Source organism: Triticum dicoccoides, chromosome 1A (assembly GCF_002162155.2).
Source record: "Triticum dicoccoides isolate Atlit2015 ecotype Zavitan chromosome 1A, WEW_v2.0, whole genome shotgun sequence".
NCBI classification, from domain to species: Eukaryota; Viridiplantae; Streptophyta; class Magnoliopsida; order Poales; family Poaceae; genus Triticum; species Triticum dicoccoides.
Genome location: NC_041380.1, coordinates 216,300,565 through 216,325,012, shown reverse-complemented (window position 1 = coordinate 216,325,012; position 24,448 = coordinate 216,300,565).

Here is a 24,448-nt window from a genome sequence, read left to right as displayed (position 1 = left end):
AGGGAGTAGCCGTGCTCGCGGCGGAGCCAGACACAAAGCGCGACCGGGACCACCCCGAGTTGTCCAAGAGCAGCCTTCTGTTCTGCGCCTTCCACAATGTACATAGCCACAGCACCAACGATTGTCAAGAGCTCAGGGCCATCTGAGATGGATGCTTCGGTCGACTCCCCGAGCGCAATGACCGGGGCTATGGGAGAGGAGGAGGACGAAGTGGAGGACCCTGGGACGACCGCGGCCCCCGCCAGGAGTGGCGTGACCGGCCTCGTGAGGACCACTGGCAGGAACAACCCCGTGAGGGTGCCTGGAGGGACCAGCCTCACGAGGACCATCCGTAGGGCAATCCTGGGTTCCCTCCGCTGCCGCCACCACTATGGAGGAACGACGACCCCCATCAGGACGAGGGGGCTGGGGGCTTCCAGGAGTCATGCGCTATCGCCTGCATCTTGTGCGATACTCAGGCCTCAGCTTCCTAGCGCATCTTCAAGCAGTTTGCTCGTGAGGTGAACGCGGCCCTCTCTAGGCTCGAGGCCACACCCCTGCTCAGGTGGTCCAAGTAAGCCATCACCTTTAGCTCGGCGGACCAGCACAAGTGCGCGGCAACCGCCAGCATCCTCCCGATGCTCTTCTCACCCGTCATCAGCAACGTCCAAGTCACCAAGACCCTCATCGACGCGGCGCGGGGCTCAATGTCCTGTCCATCGAGACGTTCGACAACCTCCAAGTGCCATATGACCAGCTGTAGCCTACCAAGCCTTTCTCAGGAGTGACTGACGGCTGCACCACCCCGATAGGGTAGGTCAGCCTCCCTGTCACCTTGGGCCAGCGTGACCACTACCGCACCGAGGTCATCGACTTTGACGTCGCCCACATCCGTCTGCCGTACAGCGCCATCCTTGGGTATCCAGCATTGGCCAAGTTCATGGCAGTGACCCACCACGACTACAACGTCCTCAAGATTCCAGGAAGCGGCGGAATCATCACAGTACCCTACGAAGAAAGAGATGAGGTGTGCTCCCTGGAGCACGCCTTCCAAGCCGCAGCAATGAAAGGCCCTGATAGCGAGGGCACCCTATACCCTCCTGAGGCCATACTCAAGAAGAAGAAGCGACTACTCCGTACAGGGCATCAGGAGATCGGCGTCTCCAGTAGCACCACCTCAGGATCAGTGCCTGCACCTAGGGCGCCTCCTTCCCTCGCATAGGAAGGCGCGCCCAGCGCCCTCCTCAGGCAAGGCTCGGGGGCTCTCTTATGGAGGGCCTCGGGCCTAGCCAACATCATGAGGGAGGCGCTCGGGCACCACGTGGAGGCGTGCTTCGCTGCATGTTTCCCTCAAGAGGGCACAAGGCAAGGAGTGCCAGGTACTCAGGAGTTCATCACCCAGACAACACAGGAGCTTCAGGAAGCAAGGACCATACGCGGCGACCGCCGCCCACCACTCGGCGCTGCTCCCCATCCTGGCAAGGACGGTGGGCTGCACATCTGCGTCGACATTCTAGGGGTCAATAGGGGCGTGTCTCAGGAGCGCTTCTGGCCTGCCACACTGGCCGGTGCGAGGGCCCACCTCACAGCTACGTTCGCATGCCGTTTGGCCTGCCAAACGCAGTTGTCACCTACAAGCATCATCTCCGGAGCATCTTAGCGGCTTAGGAGGCCAGACACCATGCATTCCTGAAAGAAATGGTGACCATCCTCAAGGAACCACCTGAGCCCCTAGAGCCTCCTGAGGCTCAGGGACCTGGTGGCTCATGAGGAGTGACTCTGTGGCATGCATCATCAGCTACTTCAACACTCCTTTGACAATGGTACCAGGTGACATTTTCCGATTTACTCAGCTAGGAGCGCCCCTCAGGCTGCATCATTCCCAGGTCGCACGGGCTTGCCCCTGCGGCATGTATCTTTCTGCATCTTTAGCTTACTCTGCTAGGGGCGCCCCTCGGGCTGCATCATCCCCAGGCCGCAGAGGTTGCCACCCGCTCCTCCCACTACCCCGCCATGTTTAACAGTAGTTAATATTTTTGAGTACCTAAACGAGAGAGAACTAAATAAGTCATTTGGTGTTTTCTTCAATATGCAACTCCGTTGCATATTGATCTCCATTCAATTTGTAGTGTTGTTTGTTGCACTTTGCCATGCCATGCCTCATTAAACCGGTCATGCATCATACTTGTTTACGCATCGTGCCATGCTTATGTGATCATTGTTTACTATGTTGCTATCTTCTTTCCGGGTTGCCTCTCTCGTTAGCTTCGGTTTTGTTCCGGTGTTGTGAGGATCTATTCGGCTACGTCCGTTTGTCTTCTTCATGGACTCATTCTTCTTCCTTGCGGGATCTCACGCAAGATGACCATACCCTCGAAATCACTTCTATCTTTGCTTGCTAGTTGCTCACTCTTTTGCTATGCTGCGATACCTACCACTTGCTATATCATGCCTCTCATGTTGCCATGTCCAGCCTCTAACCCACCTTGTCGTAGCAAACCGTTTGTTTGGCTATGTTACCGCTTTGCTCAGCCCCTCTTATAGCGTTGTTTGTTGCAGGTGAAGATGAAGTTTGTTCCACGTTGGAACATGGACATATTGGGATATCACAATATCTCTTATTTAATTAATGCATCTATATACTTGGTAAAGGGTGGAAGGCTTGGCCTTATGCCTGGTGTTTTGTTCCACTCTTGCCGCCCTAGTTTCCATCATACCGGTGTTATGTTCCTTGATTTTGCGTTCCTAACACGATTGGGTTATAATGGGAACCCCTTGACAGTTCGCCTTGAATAAAACTCTACCAGCATGACCCAACCTTGGTTTTACCTTTTGCCACCTAAGCCTTTTTCCCTTGGGTTCTGCAGACTCAAGGGTCATCTTTATTTTAGCCCCCCCGGGCCAGTGCTCCTCTGAGTGTTGGTCCAAACTAGAGCCCCTTGCAGCACCACCTCGGGGAAACTTGAGGGTTGGTTTTAGTTGTACGGACTGCTCATCCGGTGTGCCTTGAGAATGAGATATGTGTGGCTCCTATCGGGATTTATCAGCACATTCGGGCGGCTTTGCTGGTCTTGTTTTACCATTGTCGAAATGTCTTGTAACCGGGATTCCGAGTCTGGTCGGGTCGTCCTGGGAGAAGGGATATCCTTCATTGACCGTGAGAGCTTGGGATGGGCTAAGTTGGGACACCCCTGCAGGGTTTTGAACTTTCTAAAGCCGTGCCCGCGGTTATGGGCAGATGGGAATTTGTTAATGTTCGGTTGTAGAGAACCTGAAACTTAACTTAATTAAAATGGTTCAACCGCGTGTGTAGCCGTGATGGTCTCTTTTTGATGGAGTCCGGGAAGAGAACACGATTTCGTGTTATGCTTGAACATAAGTAATCTAGGACCACTTCATGATCATAGATTCTCGAACGTACTTTGCCTTCTCTTCTCGCTCTCATTTGCGTATGTTAGCCACCATAATATGCTAGTGCTTGCCGCAACTCCACCTCACATACCTTTTACCTACCCATAAGCTTAAATAGTCTTGATCGCGAGGGTGTGAGATTGCTGAGTCCTCAGGGCTCACAGATACTTCCAAACAGTTGCAGGTGCCGATGCTACCAGTGCAGGTGACGCAACTGAGCTCAGATGGGAGCTCGATGAAGGTCGTGTTCGTTGTGTTGTTTCGTTTCCAGTTGATCAGTAGTGGAGCCATCAACTGGACCTTGATTTGGTTCCGTAGTCGGACCTTGATTGTATCTGGATGATGTAGTGCTATATTTATGTATTGTGTGAAGTGGCGATTGTAAGCCAACTCTTTATCCCTTTCTTATTTAGTACATGGGATGTGTAAAGATTACCCCTCTTGTGACATGCCTATTATGAGGTTTTGCCTCTAAGTCGTGCTCCGACACGTGGGAGATATAGCCGCATCGTGGGTGTTACAAGTTTGTAATCAGAGCCTTCCTCGACTTAGGAGCCCCCTGCTTGATCGAATCGCTGGTGTTGTTGAGTCTAGAAAATGTTTTGAGTCTTATAGGATTATATATATCGGAGAGTAGGATTCTTTTTACTCCTCAGTCCCTTCGTCGCTCTGGTGAGGCCTCCTGATGTAGAGTTTTGACTGTTCTCTTCTCAAATTTCACTAAAAAAATTTAGGATCACGTGGGTATCTTGGAATCGTTCCGATGGTTTTGTGACGAGAACATTGTTCTTGGTGCCTGCTGACATTTAGGGGTTGTGGCAGTGTCCCGGGGAGTTGAGCTCCGAGGTGTTGTCGTCACAATTTTATCATTGCAGTTCTGGAATACATGAGTTTCGCCGACATCAAAAGTCTCTTTTATGCAGTTGTTGGTGAGTTAACCTCGACGCCACCCAGTACTGGGGCGGGAGTTCGGGAGTATTGCCATACTCGTATAATGGATGCTTTTCAAAGGTTGAGGTAATTGATTTCCGAAGGTTTCTTGGTTATGTGTTGAAGGATGGATACAACTGGATGTAGGATTTGCTATTTTTGGGTGAGATATTATGCTTCCCCTGTATCCCCAACACCTGATTGCATAACCGAAATTTTTTGGGAGTTTATAGGTGGGAATTCAAGTAGCTCCTAGGATATCTTTCTGACAGATGTATGATATGAGATTGGGGTTCGACATCTAGTGGTCCGTCCATCCACGGTTGGTTTTCAAGTGGTCTCATTGTGTCTTAAAGAGTCCTTGGCTATGCTGACTCGGGGACGCTTCGTATGTCATGTGCACTGCCTTGTACATGATGGTGCTGTACGATCAAGCCCGTGTGGGCCCCACCACAAAAACTTCGGATGAAATCTCTATCATATGTTCGCTCCGGTTTATTCTGCAAGCCAATCCTTTGTTTTGTTTTGAGCTGTGGTATTCGAGTTGCTTCAATGTCAAGTATTGATTCCATACCTTCCCTAAGCGGTGTTCTCGTATTTCTATGTGAATACTAATCCTTCATGAAAATCGAGATTGCCTTGTCAATCCTTTTCAACCGAGTGCTTTCATCTTCAAGTTATTCCATCCACTTCATTCGCGAGATCAATTCTAAGTCTTCTCTCAACGGTGTTTGCTTCATCCGTCTCAAGTTGTCTTTGTTTTCCCACCGACCCACCCTTTTTTCTTCAAAGACTCAGATTTCTTAATCAAGTATCCATCTTATGGATGTGAAGCCTCTTCATTCCTTTCTATTAATGTTCTTATCCGTTGATTCTCAGGAAGATTCTAACGGAGCTTCAAGTTCGTCATTCTTCTTTCTTTTCTTTTCCGATGGATTCAATTCAAGCTTTGGTATTGAGCATAGTCCTTTCTTTTGCCCAATGCTTTTCTTATGCCGGTGCACCTCATAATCATTCCCCGCTTGCTATTCAATTGTTTCGGAGTGCTGAAGATATATCAAAGATTCGTGTTTCCACTCTGCATTCGTTCAAGCTCTTTCGAGGTTTTTATCTCTTTCGAGCCATTTAATTCAACTGGCGCAATCCCTCTTTTAAATTATTCAACGGTGTTTCTTTCTAGTGGGCCCTAACCCACAGGTCTTTTCCCGGGATCTTACCTGACCCTTCTAATTTTCCCTGAGTTATTCTCAAATTCATTTCATAGTTTCATGTAAGAATGAATTTTCATCAGTCAAATGCCTTTCTCCAAGATCTTTCAAATTCTTTTCATTGTTGATTCAGTTTATATTCTTCATTATTCCGGAGTGTCTCAACAATTCATGGTGGTGTTTCTTGTCGTCATTCTCGGATTTGAAGACCGAGGAAGATTTTTCTCTCAATCTTCCTCCATTCTCTTCAAGATTTGTGGTTCTAGCTTGTTGCCATCCTCTCATAATTGTTTTTCGATTGTGATAATTCTTTTCACCCATCCGGAGCCCATCATCTCAGAAGTATTCATTCTCAGCTTTCAGCTCTCATTCTCTAAATCTTACCGGTGCATCATCCAAGTATTCTCTAATCAGTTCATGATCTCTTTGTTCTCTTGTATCAAATTCCCTCAAGTATCTTCATTCATTTTCTATTTATCCCAGGTGTTTCTTTATCTTTTATTTGTTTATTTTCAATTTTTATGGTGGTTCGTTCAAGATTGCTCTTCTTTCGTTATCATATCAATTCTTTCATTCGTTCAAATCCTACTGGTGGTTATGGAAGACCTTACCAAGTTTATGCTATATCTCTCTTAATCCTATCTATGAGAATAAGTTGTATGCAATCCATTTCTTGTCATTAGTTTAATTGGTGAAGGATAAGCATAACGTAATTCTTATTATTGTTTCATCCAAGTGATCTAAATTCCTGCTTTTCGGAGTGGTTCATCATATCACATTCTCGGTTCGAGATGCTTTATCTTTCCTTCTGGAGTTCCAAGTTTCCACTTTATCTCGTTGCAAAGCTTCATCCAATCACTGCAAGGCTTCACCTTGTGTTTTCAACCTTCTCTTTCCTTTCGTTGGGTCATTCTTTCATTACCGGAGTTCTTCATGGAGGTTCTACATGATGGTTCATAGAGGATTTAATTCCTTCTCGAAGTGTTCGTCGAGATTCTTTTCAGAGGAGTTCTAGCATTCTTCATCTTGCATCGAAAGACCATTTCGTTCTATCTTATCTTTTGAGGTGGTGTTATGTCATTGTTGATAATTTTCCCTTCGTGTTTCATGATTCACATGTTGTTAAGAATGAGATATTTCAAATCCACCAATCTCTTCATTGGAGTTATCTTGTGTCATGTTTCACTTAAAGCCTTCCCTAAGGACGGTTGCTATTTGTGGTGCTCCTAAATGACTCAAGTTCTTCATTTATCCTCCCGGTGAAATAAGTTTCTCGTATCCTTGTTCATATCTATCCAATCTATTGTTTCCGTTAGTGGCAGAATTTCACCTCATAATTTTGGGATGTTTTCCATAAGCCCACAACAAGATTACTCTTTTTGTTGTTGGATTTCCAACAACTCCGTTTGATCCTTCTCCTAAATATGCTTTTTCAAGCTCATTTGAGGTAGAAGATGTTGTTTTCTCCTTTGTTCTTTTGATTCCATTCTTTTATCTCTTCTGGAGGCATTGAGGTGTTGCTCTCTTCACTCATCATCTCGGATTGTGAGGACCATGTTCTTTTCGTGCTTATCCTTTTAACCGAAGTGTCGTGTCCTATTTTCAAGTATCCTCTCATCTTGTCAAGATCATGTTCAATTCCTTCCATTTACAGTCAGAGTGCTGTCCAAATTATATCATTCTTATTCCTTCTCCATCTTGTTTCAACCGGAGTGCTTGTATGTACTTTTGTCCATTGCAACCCTTTTTCTTTTGTCTTTCAACCTACAAGGTTCTAGTAATGTTCCTTGTTCCTATTTTCTAACGGAGTGTTTTCAACTTTGTGCATCTTCGTTGTATTCTTTCCTTCAATTTGTTCAACCTCTCAAGGTTCGTGGTTTCACTCGTTTGTCAAAGAAGCAACTTAGTTTTACCTCTTATCTTCCTCTTCCGTTTTCTCTCCGGTGCCATCCTTGATCTTCGGACGAGATCCTCTCATAGTGGTGGAGTGTTGTGACGCCCCAAGACCGATGCTCAAGAAGAATTCCATATGTTCCGGGTTTCGCCGTGCGTTTCATTTGTGCCTGCCCTTTTATTGTTTTGCATTGCATCATGTCATCATGCCATCTTCTCATAAATCTTTTCCTACTCAACTAAATACATTGCATGGATCTTTGGTCCATTTAAATCAAGGGAAGAGTGACTTCTCTTTATAACATTATCCTCCTAATATTTTGGGAGCTAATATAAATATTCCATTAATTTGTAATCATCATAACACATGTGCAAAATAATTCCCATGTCTATTCCTCTTCGAGTTTGACCTTCAAACCTTGCCAATATCTCTCATCTCTTTTATCGAGGCTCCTCCTAAATTCTCAACATTTTTGGCCACTCCTAAACCTTGTCCTAGTTCAAACCATTTGAATTATATTCAAATGAGTTTGAATTTAAATCTTGCATTCGTGCTAACTTCTATTTTCTTGGGTTAAGCTCATTTTTCTGAGTCTGAGAAAATTAACGCCATGCTCCAATTCTTTCCCTAACCCTCTCTTCTCTTTTTTATTCACTAATGATTTCTGCTAAAGAAAAAAAAGGAGAGAGAGCTTAGCCCAGCGGGCCAATCAGGTCCAGCGGCCGGCCCATCCTACCCCTGCGGCCTCTTGGACCTCCACCCAGACCGGCCCAACATCTCCCTATCTAACCCTAGCCCTCTCAACCTCTCTCTGCCCAATCCCCTCTCTCCCCTTCGTTCTCCTCCTGGCGATGCCACTCACACGGAGAGAGAGGAGCAGAGCCCTCGGCTTGATCCCGATCCCCTCGACCCCTTTCCTCCCGATCCCACGCAACCCCGCCATCGAGCACCACCGTCACGCACCGGCCGCGTCCATCTCCCTCACCTGCGCCTCGACCTCCTGCTTCCTCGACTCCAGCCGCCCTGCCGGCGACCAGCAGCCCGCTGCCATCCGTCTCCTCCGCCTGGAGCTTGCGCAGCCGCGCGCCCAGAGGTTGCCGCCCGCTCCTCCCTTGTCGCCATGGCTGCTGCCTGTTTGTCGCCCACGGACTGGAGCCGCCCTTCCCCGTCGTCTCTCTATGTCACCGGAGTCCCTGCGCGCCAAGTCCCTCAACCGGAGCGCCACGCCTACGCCCCTGCTCCCTCCTCGTCGCCAGCGAGCGTTGTGCCATCTTCTTCACTTCCTGCCATCGAGCGTCATTGTGCCCTTGCTTCATCCTCTGCTTCTCCTGCTTCCTTGAGCAGCCCCTTCACGACCACAACCGAGACCTCTGTTCTGCTACATTTTGGACATGCCGAGAACCGAGGCCCTTTTTGTGCTGCTTCGCCTTGGAGGCACTAAGATCCTCTCCGACAAGTGTACGACTACATGGTGACTCGTGTGTACCACTACCGTCGCACTGAAGACGTTGGAGTCATCAAGTACCCCTCCGAACGAACGTGAATGACTACCGCTTCAAAAACAGGACCGGCAAGTTTGGAGACCCCAAGTACCAGAACATCGATGACCACACAGACCGCCAAGACCGTCTACGAGGATTCACCAAGTACCTTCGGAGGCGCCAAGTTTGAACACATGGACCGCCAAGTTCCGCTTCGAACGTGTACGACTACGCCAAGACTGGTTTGACAAGTACCTCGAGAACGTATGTACCTCTACCGCCCCCGCGGGTCTGAAAAAACCAAGTGTACAACTACCGTTGCCCCGAGGATGTTGGATCCGTCAAGTACCCCTCTGAGAACGAACATGTACCACTACTTCCACTTTCGTCGCCGAGGAACGATAGTACCACTACTTCCCACGAACGTCCCGAGAACATCTACTTCCCCTACACCACATCGAACTTGATCCGTTCCGAAAAGGCACTCTTCGAAGGTATAACCCCGAGACAACCACCCGTGGGATGTATGAATGAGTTGTATGAGATGCATGTTGGTTGTTCCCTCGTTTGACACCGTCGTCTACCCGTGGTAACCCGGTGTCCGGGAGCACCACATCTTCTTGCATGACACACTCACACCCACTTCCTTTGCACCGGTATCTCAGTGAGCTATCGGAACCGGAATGTTGCCGTGGCACCATTTCCGTTGTCATTGTCATGGCACCCCTTTCGTTACCGCCACGATGACAAATGCTTCATATCATGCTCTTGTCAACTTTTCTAAATTGCATAAACTTGTTCATGTCATCCTCATCATGATAACAACAATTAAAATGTTTAAATTTGTTGTTGCATTAAATTGCTAATGCATATGGGGAGTTAGCGGAATTGTTGTTGTTGTTTTCGGCCTCATTTAAAATGCCTAACTATGTTTTCTACTCATGTTTCACCTCTTGCCACGTTTAACAACAGTTAATATTTTTGAGTACCTAAACGAGAGAGAACTAAATAAGTCATGTGGTGTTTTCTTCAATATGCAACTCCGTTGCATATTGATCTCCATTTAATTTGTAGTGTTGTTTGTTGCACTTTGCCATGCCATGCCTCATTAAACCGGTCATGCATCATACATGTTTATGCATCGTGCCATGCTTATGTGATGATTGTTTACTATGTTGCTTGCTTCTTTCCGAGTTGCCTCTCTCGTTAGCTTTGGTTTCGTTCCGGAGTTGTGAGGATCTGTTCGGCTACGTCCGTTTGTCTTCTTCATGGACTCGTTCTTCTTCCTTGCGGGATCTCAGGCAAGATGACCATACCCTCGAAATCACTTCTATCTTTGCTTGCTAGTTGCTCGCTCTTTTGCTATGCTGCGATACCTACCACTTGCTATATCATGCCTCTCATGTTGCCATGTCCAGCCTCTAACCCACCTTGTCCTAGCAAATGGTTGTTTGGCTATGTTACTGCTTTGCTCAGCCCCTCTTATAGCGTTGTTAGTTGCAGGTGAAGATGAAGTTTGTTCCATGTTGGAACCTGGAAATATTGGGATATCACAATATCTCTTATTTAATTAATGCATCTATATATTTGGTAAAGGGAGGAAGGCTCGGCCTTATGCCTGGTGTTTTGTTCCACTCTTGCCGCCGTAGTTTCCGTCATACCAGTGTTATGTTCCTTGATTTTGCGTTCCTAACACGGTTGGGTTATAATGGGAACCCCTTGACAATTCGCCTTGAATAAAACTCCTCCAGCAAGGCCCAACCTTGGTTTTACCTTTTGCCACCTAAGCCTTTTTCCCTTGGGTTCTGCAGACTCAAGGGTCATCTTTATTTTAACCCCCCGGGCCAGTGCTCCTCTAAGTGTTGGTCCAAAATAGAGCCCCTTGCAGCGCCACCTCGGGGAGACTTGAGGGTTGGTCTTAGTTGTATGGACTGCTCATCCGGTGTGCCATGAGAACGAGATATGTGCAGCTCCTATCGGGATTTGTGGGCACATTCGGGTGGCTTTGCCGGTCTTGTTTTACCATTGTCGAAATGTCTTGTAACTGGGATTCTGAGTCTGATCGGGTCGTCCTGGGAGAAGGAATATCCTTCGTTGACCGTGAGAGCTTGTGATGGGCTAAGTTGGGACACCCCTGCAGGGTTTTGAACTTTCGAAAGACATGCCCGCGGTTATGGTCAGATGGGAATTTGTTAATGTCCGGTTGTAGAGAACCTGAAACTTAACTTAATTAAAATGGTTCAACTGCGTGTGGAGCCGTGATGGTCTCTTTTCGGCGGAGTCCGGGAAGAGAACACGGTCTCGTGTTATGCTTGAACGTAAGTAGTCTAGGATCACTTCTTGATCATAGATTCTCGAACGTGCTTTGCCTTCTCTTCTCGCTCTCATTTGCGTATGTTAGCCACCATAAGATGCTAGTGCTTGCCCCAACTCCACCTCACATACCTTTGACCTACCCATTAGTTTAAATAGTCTTGACCGCGAGGGTTTGAGATTGCTGAGTCCTCGTGGCTCACAGATACTTCCAAACAGTTGCAGGTGCCGATGATACCAGTGCAGGTGACGCAACTGAGCTCAGATGGGAGATCAATCAAGGTCGTGTTCGTTGTGATGTTTCGTTTCTAGTTGATCAGTAGTGGAGCCCAGTCGGGGCGATCGGGGATCTTTTCCATTAGGGGTTGTCTTTCTTTATTGGGTTGCATAGTCGGACCTTGATTGTATCTGGATGATGTAATGCTATATTTATGTATTTTGTGCAGTGGCGATTGTATCTGGATGATTGTACATGGGATGTGTAAATATTTACCCTCTTGCGACATGCCTACTATGCGGTTATGCCTCTAAGTCGTGCTCCGACACGTGGGAGATATAGCCGCATCGTGGGTGTTACAGTCATCCCTGGACGCCGCCATTGCCTGCGAAAGGTGCGCCTCCAACGGCGACGTTGCCCTCACCAGCGCCACCGCGCCGGAGTTGCAGGTTCGGCGGCGCCACCAGTCGGGGGCGCAGGGTCGAAGGCACGAAACTTCTTTAGCAAGGCCTCCACCTGGCTCTTCACGGCTTCGACAGCGGCTGCACAACGCTCGTCATCCACGGGCTCGAGCAGCTCGTCATGGTCGGCATTCGGGATCGCAAAGATGGAGGTGGCTAAAGACGTGCATCAGTGTAGCAAACGAGAGCGCATGGGCTTCCCCCTCCACCAAAGGGTCGATCCCGTCGACGACGTCTTCAAGCGCCGCGACAAGATGAGGAAGCAGCTAGTTGGGGCCATCGTCGTCTGTCGCCAGCGGCTCCTCCAAGCCCTTCTCGTAGAGTGCCCGCAGCGCCACGCGGGACTTCTCTTCAAGGGACCTGAAGGCCACGCGGTCCTAAGCAAGGACCTTCACCTTGGCTTCCATCTCAGCCTTCTTTGCCTTCATCTCCTGCTCCAGCTTCTCCAAGTGGCTACGCTCCATGGCTTGTGCCCTCACCAACTGCTCCAGCTTGGCATTGCGACCTCTGACAGCAACCTCTCGGGCCATCATCTTCTCCTCCGCCGTCTTTCGGTCTCGAGACTCGGTCGCGCGCTCATTGCGCATGGCCTCCAGTGATCGGAAGCGATCCTGGGCGGCCCCGGCGTCCTTCAGTGCCACCTCGCGGGCAGCTACGGCTTGGGCAGCAGCCTGCTTGTCCTTCTCGGAAGCCTCCACGGCCTGGCTCAGCGCCTCCCTGACAGATGCGTCGAATTGCAGCCAACCAGAGTTCAGTTCAAGGCGCCCTGCCACCAGTCGGTGGTTAGCGCCTTGGAGGTCGCCTCGAAGCCACGCCAGCACGGAAAGGGCCTCCTCCAAGGCGTCGGGTGGAGCAGAAGGATCATGGGCCAGCGATTGAACCAAAGGAGGAGGCTACACCATCGCCAAGACCTGCGAGCTGAAGACGACGGGAAGTGGAGCTGGGGGCTCATGAACCTTGGCCACGTCAACAGGCGAGCTGGGGATAGGCGCTTCTAGAGCCAGCTTGGCCTCCCCTTCTCCTGAGGCTTATCCACTAGACCACGCGAGGACGACCAAGCGGGAGAAGTGTGGGCACCATCGCCGCTCTTCTACGCCGGAGGAGGTGCGGCCATGCCAGGCTGCTGGGTCCCTGAGGATGTGGCCGCCCCCTCCTTCTTCTTCTTCGACGAAGGTGTTGGCCTAGCGGCACAAGAAGGAAACATCAGGAAGCCGCAACGGAAGCAGGAGCAAGGGCAAGGTCATGACATGACACTCATTGGTCCATGGCGGGGTAGTCCCGCCACCTCTTCAGAAGCCAAGGGGCCTCGTGGCCTAAGGTGCGAGCGTGCATGCCCCGAAAGTCGGCGAGGCTGCGGTGGCCCCGGGCGGTGGTGAAGCAGGGGCGCCACCCCGAGAAATCAGCGACGATCTGCTCTTCGTCGGGACACCGAGTGTCAGCCTCCTTGAGGGAGAGACCCTGGACCTCGTAGTAAGCCCAGCAGGGGGCATGGCTTCCCTCACTTGGTGGTCATCAACATCGTCGTCGTCATGCAAGGCACGGAGGGGATCGGCCTTGCGTGAGGGGGAGGTCTCCCAGACCCCTCCAGGGTGGCCGCTGAGTCCTCCTCCTCCTCCTCACCAGAATCGCTGGAGGACACCACCACCAGAGTCGTCACCGCCAGGGCCTCTGAGGGCGCCGGTGCCACAAGACCACGTCCATCAAAGACAGGCAGGGCGGTGGAAATCTTCACCCCTTCCGGACGGCGATACAAGGGAACGATGGCGTCCGGCGAGTACCCCTGGTCGCCCAGCTCGACGCCAAACAAGGCCTCCGGGAACAGGCGGAGGTCGTCACCCCCATCCCCGAGCTTCCACAAGCGGTGTGGGCATGACTGGAGCGGAGCCACGCATTGCGCCATGAACTCCTTGACGATCATGGCCCCCGTCAGCTTCACCGTCATTGGATCGTCAGGCTTCAGGACGGTGGTCATCCTCTCCAGCACCAACTCTGCCTGAGGGTCATCGAGCTTCGTGCGGGACAACCCATCGTGAGACGTGGGCATCTCAGTCGGTAGCACCAACCGGGGCTGAGAGCACTTGGCATCCATCAGGACCCACTTGCTCCTGAAGCCCTCGGCCTTCTTCCGAGCCTTCGAGATCGCATTGGTCTTGTTGGCTGCAACGAAGTTGGCACACCCCGAGCAAGGGCCGTCCTTGATTCAGAGATAGAAGAAGTGGCGCAGTAGCTCTACAGATGGCATCACCACAACATACGCCTCACAATAGAAGGCGAAGATCGACAGAAGGAGGATGGAGTTGGGATGAAGGTGGAGGGCATCAAGCTTGTAGTGGCTGAGGACAGAGTAGAAGAAGTCGGAGAAGGGGGGAACCAACCCCCCAACAACGCTGCTCATGAAGAAGGGATAGAAGGTGCTACCCGAGGGCTTCGGCTTGGCGGAGCCAGCCCGAAGCGCAGTTTTCCTCTTCTCATCGCCCGCCGCCGTCATCAGGAGTGTGGCGGTGAGGTTCTTCTCTGAACACCTTGGCGCGCTCAACGCAGGCTCGTACCAGGATAGCGCAGCAGTGACCTGAGCTTTGTTGGGCGCCATTGGTGGTGGGTTCGGAGGAGGATTTGGGAAGATCTAGAGTCCTTGGGAGCAAGGAGTAAGAAAGGGGATCTGGAGCAAGACGAAGTGGAGCAATGAAGGCAGCGCAGCCCGCGCCAGCCTTTTGTCAGTCAGGCAGTTGTCGAGGCAGTGTGGGGAAGCGGAGACGCCCACGTCCCATCAGTCACCATGCATCAATCAAGGCCACAGGCTATTGGGGCCCGCAGTGCTCCGCACTTGCCCCTTGGCTTCGCCTCGAAGCCAAGTAAAAGCACGCCTTGAGCCCGGGGGCTACTATCGGCATTCTCAGAACGGGGGTCCCCAGACTTTCCTGCCTGCAGCCCACGACGTGGCTCCTCTAGCGGCCTGGTACGGCCCATCTTCACCAGCAAACACTCAAGACACTCGCGAGGGACCAAGCCTTGCAAGGCAGATGACACAACACCTCCTCAGGGGCAGCCTCACTAGGCTGGCTCGCGAGGAGCGGAGAGATCAAGGTGAGGGGAACCTCGTGAGGTTACCATGACATGAGCCATGACGACCAAGGCCAGACGGGTGTCAGGCGGGCGCCAGTGCGCGCGGAGCACCAGTTGCCTCATTGGTACTAAAGGAGCAGGCGTAGGCGAGGAGTCCCAAGGCATCAGGCAAAGGTTTCCATATCGGTGCAACCAGACCAAGTCCAGCAGGACGGTAGCACGATGGTCATCGTGGAGCCCACGACGGCGTCACCACCAGAGCCTTTCGCAGGCGAAGGCCACCTATTGCCAGGATAGCTTGTACTAGCTGCCCCCCTTAAAATTGGCCGTTGTGGGATCCCTTCCCATCTAGTATTTGGGAAGAGGACCAGGGCCTCTATAAATAGGACTAGCCATCACCATGGGGGAGGATCTTGGATCGGATCCATTCCACCCTCATATGCACCAGCTCACTGAGCTTAAAAACACCTCTCCTCAGGAGGCTGTTCTTCCCTTGTACTTGTCCATCCTCAGCCTACAAGGCAATCCACCACACCACACTAGAGTAGGGTATTACACCACATCAGTGGCCCGAACCAGTATAAACTCTTGTGTCTCTTGTTCTTCGAGTTCGGCGAGCTAGCTTTTGAGATCATTGCGAGAGCGTGAGCTGGGAGGAATGATCGTTGCACGCACCCAAGTGTTCGAACCTTAAGGGTTTTGTCGGAACACGAAACCCGACAGTAATTTGTTCACCCACCGTAATACATGCTATCTTGAGAGAAGCCACTAGTGAAAACTATGCCCCCCTGGTCTCTTTCTTATTATATTGCATCTCTTTTATTTACATCACATCTCTTTTACAATTTTGCAATCTTTACTTTCTAATCTATACAACAAAAATACCAAAAATATTTACTTTACTATCTTTATCAGATCTCACTTTTGTGAGTGACCGTGAAGGGATTGAAAACCCCTTTATCGCATTGGTTGCAAGGTTCTTGATTGTTTGTGCAGGTACTAGGTGACTTGTGTGTTGTCTCCTACTAGATTGATACCTTTGTTGTCCAAAATTAAGGGAAATACTTACGCTACTTTGATGTGTCACCCTTTCCTCTTCAAGGGAAAACCAACGCATGCTCAAGAGGTAGGAGAGCTCATGCGTTACCGCCCCATCGATGACTTCTATCACGAGTGGCTAGACGGCATCACCTAGCTTGTTAGCGCGGCTGGGAGCTCGCCTGCACCATCACTCTTGCTGCCTCGCTCGCCGCCCGCTGCGGGCGACGTAGCCCATGGAGCACCTCCACCACCTCCCCGTTTGGATGTCGCCCTATGTCCAAGACGCGCGGCCCCACGACGTGACCCACCGCGCATGGCACCTGCGCAGAGAAGAAAGCTGCCAGGAGCTCGAGCTGCTGCAAGAATGTGCTCCAGCGCTCCCTGCACCACCGCGTCAAGACTGCGCGCCACCTGCGGTGGCGGCGCGGAGCACCAAGACCAGGCTCGACCTCCACGACGGGCTCCCATGACCACTGTGGGGTGCCGAGCCTTCACTCCTGAGCTACGCAGCATCGTCTGGACGGCCAAGTTCAATCCCAACCTGCCTCCGTGCTACGGCGGCACCCCCGACCCTACAGAGTTCCTGCAGCTCTACGAGCTGAGCATCAAGGCGGCCAACGGCAACGCGAAGGTCATAGAGAATAGGTTTCCCATGGCTCTCAAGGATGGCGCATGCTCGCGGCTCCTGAACCTGCCCACGGGATCGATCACCTCCTAGGGCGAGATGTACGAACATTTTGTCGCCATCTTCCAGGGCACTCGCGACTGCCCGCCTGCCACGAGTGACCTACGGCACAACAAGCAGCAGCCAGGGGAGACCCTGCAGAAGTACATCCAGTGCTTCAACAGCGTTCGCCTCAAGATCCCCAAGGTTTCGGACGAGGCCATCATCTCGGCGTTCTCCGATGGTGTCCATGATATCAAGATGGAGGACCTCGCCATCCATGAGGACCTGTACACGGCTCTGGAGATGTTCAACATGGAAACCAAGTGCGCGAGAGCTGAGGAAGGGCGCCTCTCCCACCATGAGCTCCCAGCGGTCGACCTAGAAGACAAGAAGGCTAACGCCAAGGATGTGAAGTGCAAGGGGGCGGTCATGCTTGCGTCTGAACCAGAGATGAAGCGCGACAGGGACCATCCAGAGTCATCCAAGGGCAGCCGTATGTTCTGCGCCTTCCACAATGTAGACAGCCACAACACCAATGATTGTCAGGAGCTCAGGGCCATAAGACGGACGCCTCGGTCGATGCCCTGAGTGCAATGATCGACGCTACAGCCATGGAGGAGGTCGAAATGGAGGACGCTGCGACGACTGCGGCCACCGCCAAGAGTGGCGAGATCAGCCTCTTGAGGATCGCTGGCAGGGCCGGCCTCGCGAGGGCGCCTAGAGAGATCAGCCTTGTGAGGACCGTCCACAGGGCAACGGCGGCCTCCCTCCATTGCCGCAGCCACCAAGAAGGAATGACGACCACCACCAGGACGAGGGGGTGGGGCCTTCTAGGAGCCACGGTCCATCACCTGCATCTTGGGCGGTGCCCAGGCCCCAACCTCTCAGTGCATCTTCAAGCAGTTCGCTCACGAGGTCAGCACGCGCCCTCCCTAGGCTCGAGGCCACACGTCCTCTCAGGTGGTTCAACTGCAACATCACCTTCAGCTTGTCTGACCAGCTCAAGTGTGTGGCAACTACTGGTGCCCTCTCGATGCTTTGCTTGCCCGTCATCAGCAATGTCCTTGTCACCAAGACCCTCATCGATGGTGGTGCAGGGCTCAATGTTCTTTCCATCAAGGCGTTTGACCGCCTCCAAGTACCCTCTGATCAGCTGCAGCCCACCAAGCCTTTCCCAGGAGTGACCGATGGCTCCACCACCCCGATAGGGAAGATCCGCCTCCCTGTCACTTTCGGCCAATGCCCAACTACCGCACCGAGCTCAACGACTTCGACGTCGCCCACATCCGCCGCCCTTACAATGCCATCCTTGGATATCCATCCCTAGCCAAGTTCATGGCGGTGACCCATCATGGATACAATGTCCTCAAGATGCTAGGGAACCGCGACACCATCACGATCGCCTGCGAGGAGAAGGATGCGGTGTGCTCCCACGAGCGCGCCTACCAGGCGCAGCGGTAGAAGACCCAGACAACGAACGCGCCATCTACCCCCCTGAGACTGTCCCCAATAAGAAGAAGCAGCTGCTCCGCCATGAGCCTCGGGAGAGCGGTGTCTTCAGTAGCACCACCTTAGGACCTACGCCAATGGATGGGGTGCCTCCCTCTCTCGCATGGGAAGGCGTGCCCGGCACCCTCCTCGGGCTGGGCTCGGGGGCTCTCTTCTGGGGGGCAGCTGACTTAGCCAATGTCACGAGGGAGGCGCTCGGGCACCACATGGAGGCATGCTTCATCGCACGCTTCCCTCACGAAGGCACAAGGCAAGGGGTGCTAGGTGCTCAGGAGTTCATCAGCAAGGCGACAGAGGAGCTTCAAGAGGGAAGAGCGATGTGCGGTGATCGCCGCCCACCACCTGGCGCGGCTCCTTGTCCTAGCGAGTACAACAAGTTGCGCGTATGTATCAACATTCCATGGCTCAATAGGGCCGCATCGCAGGAGCGCTTTTGGCCATCGCACGTTGGTCGGTGTGAGGGACCCCCTCACGACTACATTTGCATGCCCTTTGGCTTCCCGAGTGCGGCTGTTACCTTCCAGCGCCGCCTGTGAAGCATCATGGCGGCTCAGGAGGCCAGGCACCGCATGGTCCTGGCAGAGTTGGCAACGGTTCATCACGAGCCTCCCGAGGTTCAGGACCCAGGCGGCTCGTGAGGAGTGACTTCTTCCGCGCACATCTTCAGCTACTCCAACATCTCTTCAGCGATGGAGCCAGGTGACATTTTCCAGTTTATTCAGTTGGGGGCGTCCCGCGGGCTGCATTATCCCGAGGTCGCATGGGCCTGTCCCTACGACATGTATCCTTTTGCATCTTTAATTTGCTTTGTTGGGGTCGCCCCTCGGGCTGCATCATCCCCAGGCCGCATGGGTCTCTCCCTGCGGCATGTGCGGTTTTGCATCTATCAGGACTAGCCTTCCATGAGATGCTTTGTGATCATTATATTCATGTCCGGTACTTCGATGCCATGAATGCCATACACCCCTGCAAACCCGCCCATGACTGCGCCACGATTAAGGACTGGCACGACATCTGTGCTCGGGTCCGTCCCTGTAGTGTCGCTAAAGCCAAGAGGTTGAGCTCTTGCTCGCGGGCCAGCTCCCGTGTATGTCACCTCCCTTGGCCCTTGGTACCTTGTTCTCATATGAGCTTATCACGGGCGGACGAGCCAAGGCGCGTGACCCGGTGCCTCGTCACCACGGGAGCCGCGCGTCGGTTGTCTTTCTTTAGGATTTTCGCATGAGAAGACTAGGAACGGCATCTCTGCTCGGGTCTGTCCCTGCGACTGAGCTTTGTCTCGCGGGCCGGTCCTGTTCACGTCACCTCCTGGGGTTGTTGGTGTTTGGCCTTCTCATGTGACGTCCTCAGGAGATTCATTCTGCGTAGGTTGTCTAACCATCTCGCAGGGTCATCACAAGTTTCAAGAATTAAATTTTGGCGGAACCCGCCTTCAGGTAGGGCCTCGTGAGTCCCGCGTTGGCTCACGAGTGCCCAGACACACCTCCTCTAGCTCTGTTATGCATGCCACATGTATGGGCGGGGCTGTACATGCCCCCGGGGCATCACTCAGAGGGAGCCCCCACCCATGCACCAGTGGAAGCACCATGCTCCGCACTCGCAGTCGACAAGGTCGAGGAGCGGCTATGACCGTGCAAGTGCAGAAGTGCCATGCTCCACGCTGGTGATAAACAACTGGGGGCGGCCCCAAAGCCGCATCAACCTCAGGGAGCCACCAGGCTCAGTGTCCTGCCTCATCGCAATGCTTTCCCCTCGGGAGAGTCACGCGAGGGGGCTGGGCACAGGGGCTATGCTCAGGTCGCGCCTAGCGTACGCCACCCTGCTAGATCCCTCGGACCAGGTCGTCGCGTGCCCCTCCCGAGCAGGACCTTGGTGAGGAAAGCTATGGAGGTCTGTTTATACGTCAAGGGGGACTCCTGAGCATCGCGACTCAGGAGCCTAACTGGTCATGGAGCCCCTCACTCCTTGGTCTCATCCTGGCGATCCGGACGACCCAACGACGACTGAGGTATGCACGGGGCCGAGCCCTGTCAACGTAGAATGCTAAGGCCTACTCTTGCATCTCCTCCCCGAGGGCTGTTTGTACGTCAAAGGGGACTCCTAAGCATCGCGACGCAGGAGCCTAACTGGCCACATAGCCCCTCACCCTTTGGTCCCATCCTGGTGATCCAGACGACCCAATGGAGGCTGAGGTATGCGCGGGGCCAGGCCCTAATGACGGAGAACATTAAAGCAAACGGGAAGGAAACCACACATCCTAGAAAATTATTAGAAGAAACTCTATCTCTTAAAAGGTGCAGAACACAGAAGTTTTAACACCTCCACGAGGCACGGTCCATGTTGTAGGAGATAATATGAAGGGGGACGCCACCAACGAGCTTCTTCTTCAGCCTTGAGCATTGTCGTCGCCTGCGAGGGGTGCCCCATGGTCGACAATGTCGTTGTTGCTTGTGCCTTCAGCGGTGGCCGCAGGTTCAGCGGCATCATCAGCCGCGGGCGTTGGGTCGATGGCGAGGAACTTCTGCAGAAGGGCTTCCACCTAATCCTTCACGGTCTCAACAGCAGCATCATAGTGCTCCAGGCCCAGAGGATCATGCAAATCCCCGAAGTCGAAGTTGGGGTCGCGAAGGTGGAGGTAACTGAAGACACGAGTCACGGCCGAGGCAGAGAGCGCATGGGCTTCTCCTTCCACCATGGTGCTGACCCCAAGGACGACGCCCTCGAGCACCACGACAAGCTACAAAGCAGCTCGGCAGGGCCCTCCTCAGTAGTCACCAGTGGCTTCTTCAACACCCTCCTGTAGAGATCCCGAAGCGCCTTGCGGGACCTCTCTTCTATAGAATCAAAAGCGATACGATCTTCGGCAAGAACCTTGGACTTGTTCTCCAGTTGGGCCTTCTCTGCCTCCACTTCCTTCTTCAGCTTTTCCAGGCGGGCGCGCTCCACGTATTGCTTCCGCACTGATTGCTCCAGCTCGGTGTCACGACCGGCGACCACGTCTGCTCGAGCCTTCAGCTCCTCCTCCCATGCCTCGCGCTGACGACCCTCGGCTACACGCTCGTTGTGCAGGGTCTCCTGCTTGTCCTCTGCCGCCTGGCAACACTCCTTGGCAACCTTAGCATCCTTTAGTGCCACGTCGCATGTGGGGGTGGCCAGGCTGGCAACCTGTTTACCTTCCTCGGAGGCCGCTAAGGCGCGGCCCCATGCTACTTAGACGGACGCGTCAGATCGCAGCAATCCCGAGATCAACTCCAGGCGCCCCGACGCCAGGCGACGTCGAAGCCTTGAACATCGTCCCGAAGTTGGGGCAGCGTGGAAAGAGCCTCCTCCATAGTACCAGGCAAAATAGGAGAATCACGTCCCAGCAGTGTGATGGAAGGGGGAGGAGACATCACCGGCACCAGGGTCAGCAAGTTAGCAGCAGCTGAGGGAGCCGGAGGCTCTGGAGAATTCGGGAACAAAGCAGGTGAGCTGAGGGCGAGCACCTCCGAATCCGGTGTCGATGTTCTAGGAACGATGGTCCCCAGACTTGCCTGCCTGCAGCCCACGGCGTGGCTCTGCGAGAGGGCTCGTATGGCACATCTTCACCAGCAAAGAATCAAGACACTCGTGAGGCGGATGACGCAAGACCTCCTCAGGAGTGGCCTCACCAGGCTGGCTCGCAAGGGGCGGAGAGTTCAAGGCCAGGCAAACCTCGCGAGGTTCTAGTGACGTGAGCCATGACGACCAAGGCCAGGCGGGGGCCAGCGTGCACAATGTCCTTGTTTCCTCTTCAGTGCTAAGTATTCAGGCGCAGGCGCGGAGTACCGAGGCGTCAAGCAAAGGTTTGCATATCAGTGCAACAAGACCAAGACCAAAAGGACATCAAGACGAAGGTAACCGTTGATCCCAAGATGACGTCACCACCAGAGCCTTTGGCAGGCGAAGACTGCTTTTGTCAGGATAGCTTGTACTACGTGTCCCCCTTCGAATTGGCCGTTGTAGGATCTCTTCCCGCTCAATATTTGGGAAGAGGACCAAGGCTACTAAGACTAGCCACCACCATAGCTAGGGAGGACCTCATCTGGGACTAGAACTAGTTCATCCCCACAACCACATCCACCAAGCACAAGAACACCTCTCCTCAGGAGGCTGTTCTTCCCCTTGTACTGTTCATCCTCTACCCAAGAGGCAATCCACCACACCACACTGGAGTAGGGTATTACACCACAACGGTGGCCCAAACCAGTATAAATCTTGTGTCCTTTGTGTTGCGAGTTCGTCGAGTTAGTCCGTAAGATCTTAGCTGAGTTAGGACATTGATGGGTAGCGGGGGAGATCTTCGCGTGCACCCTAGTGTTCGAACTTTGAGGGTTTTGCCGGAACCCGAGATCCTACGTTTGGCGCGCAAGGTAGGGGGCGTCGGGGCTCTTTTCCCATTAGCCGATCCGGTCATTGATCCTTCGGCGCCCCGCGGCTCCGATGTCAGGCGACCTGAGGACCAACGCCGACCGCTGGGCAGCCTGGCCAACCCGGGCGGCGCTACCAGCCCAGGAAGACCATGACCCCACGTCTCAGGCGGCGCACGCACCGCCAAACACCGCGGGGCGTGGGCGGCGCGGTCACTCACCCTCTGCTCTTACTCCGCGACAGACACGAGCTGCTGCAAGGGTCGCAAGCCATGCCGCGGCGACGGAGACGCACACCAGTAGGGAGCAGGCGAACATGCGGGCCGCACTCACGGTGGAACGGGAGCTACTGCGGTGCCGAGTGATGGGGAGCGGTCGGGATGCACTGCTGGAACACGTCGCCGAGCTACTGGACGCGGCGGCTATGGGAGCACCGCCCTTCTGCTACCAGCTCACGCCCCAGGCAGCGGCAGGATCCCACGATGGGCCTCGCCGCACCCGCGTACCCCGAAGTGCGCCCGAGGGCTTCGTCTACATCCGCACGATCCACGGCGGAGGGCACCCCCTCACTCCCGCACCACCTCAGATGGGTGCGGGCTCGAGCATCATCAAACATGGCCCTGGTGAGGCGCTACCCCACCATCCTCAGGACGGCGTCTTGAGTCGGGCGACATGGAGCATGGGGCACTATGGCGAGGCCTTCGGAGCAATGGCCTCAGAGGCCTACGTGCCCCGCATGATGAACCAGGAGTACTCGCCAGAAGATGACCCCGGCTTGTTCCTCGAGCCGGGCTGGGAAGCAGAGGCGCTAGGAGCTGAGGCCTTCCAGGAGCAGCCCAAGAGCCCCACCAACCACGCCGTCCACAACAGCTACAGGGTACCACTAATATCCCAGGGGCAGGCTTACACTAACCATGAATTGCAAGTGAGCCAGGTCACAGCACCTGGCGACGGTTCCAGCGTGGTGGTATCCGTCTCGCCAGAAGAGGATCACTGGGGGCTGCGTGGGAGGGGCCAGGAGAAAGGCCCCTCCCCGCGTCGCACGGAGCAAGGCAACGCCCAGAGGTAGGCCCTCTGCCGTGGTGGCGCTGTTGACCCTTCCCCCGCCAGAGGACCCGTGGTCGTTAAGGGCGCCGCTAGCGTCCCCTCTGTCCTCGTTGGGCCGTCCTAGTTTCGGGTCGTCCCGGCGGTGGTAGGGGGTGGCGCAAGGTAGGGCCCTCGTCAGGCGATATGAAGTAAGGCTCACGCCTGTGAAGATAGCCGCTGTGACAATCTCACGTAATAACGAGTGGGGCTGTACACGCCCCCGAGTCTCAGGAGTGCCGCCCTCGGGGCTCTGGGGCTCCCTCCTACGCCTAGTGGCAGTACTTAGCTCCGCGCTGGTGAGAAGACGTCAAAGACTAGAATAGGGACCGAACGCGGCCATTTTATTTGGATCTCTTTTCTGTTACCCTAGCTTCTGGATTTGGATTTAAGTTGAAGTTGAATTTTCATTTGATGCGCGTGGGGGGGATGCCTTTTCTCGTTCGAGCTATTTCTCGCAGTTTGATTCTTGCCTTATTTCGGAGTTCGCGCCTGTCACTCCCCCTCGCGGGCCCCTCGCGAGCGGGGCTAGGCATGAAGCACATGATCCACGCATGCATCGCACCACGCCTGGCGCTCGCTTATCACGCGGCCCCCTCGGGCGTGTCGAATAATTCCTCAGGAGCTTCCCAGAAACCCACAATCTCTCGAGCCGGTTTTGGGCTCGTCCAGGCTAAGGTAAACCGCAACGGCAACCTTGCCCCAGCATACGTGAGTTCGTGAAGACGCATATTCAATTCAACCTAAAGGGGTAGAGGTAGTAGTATATTTACAAGAGGGGCTCCCCCTCCCAAAATGCTCTT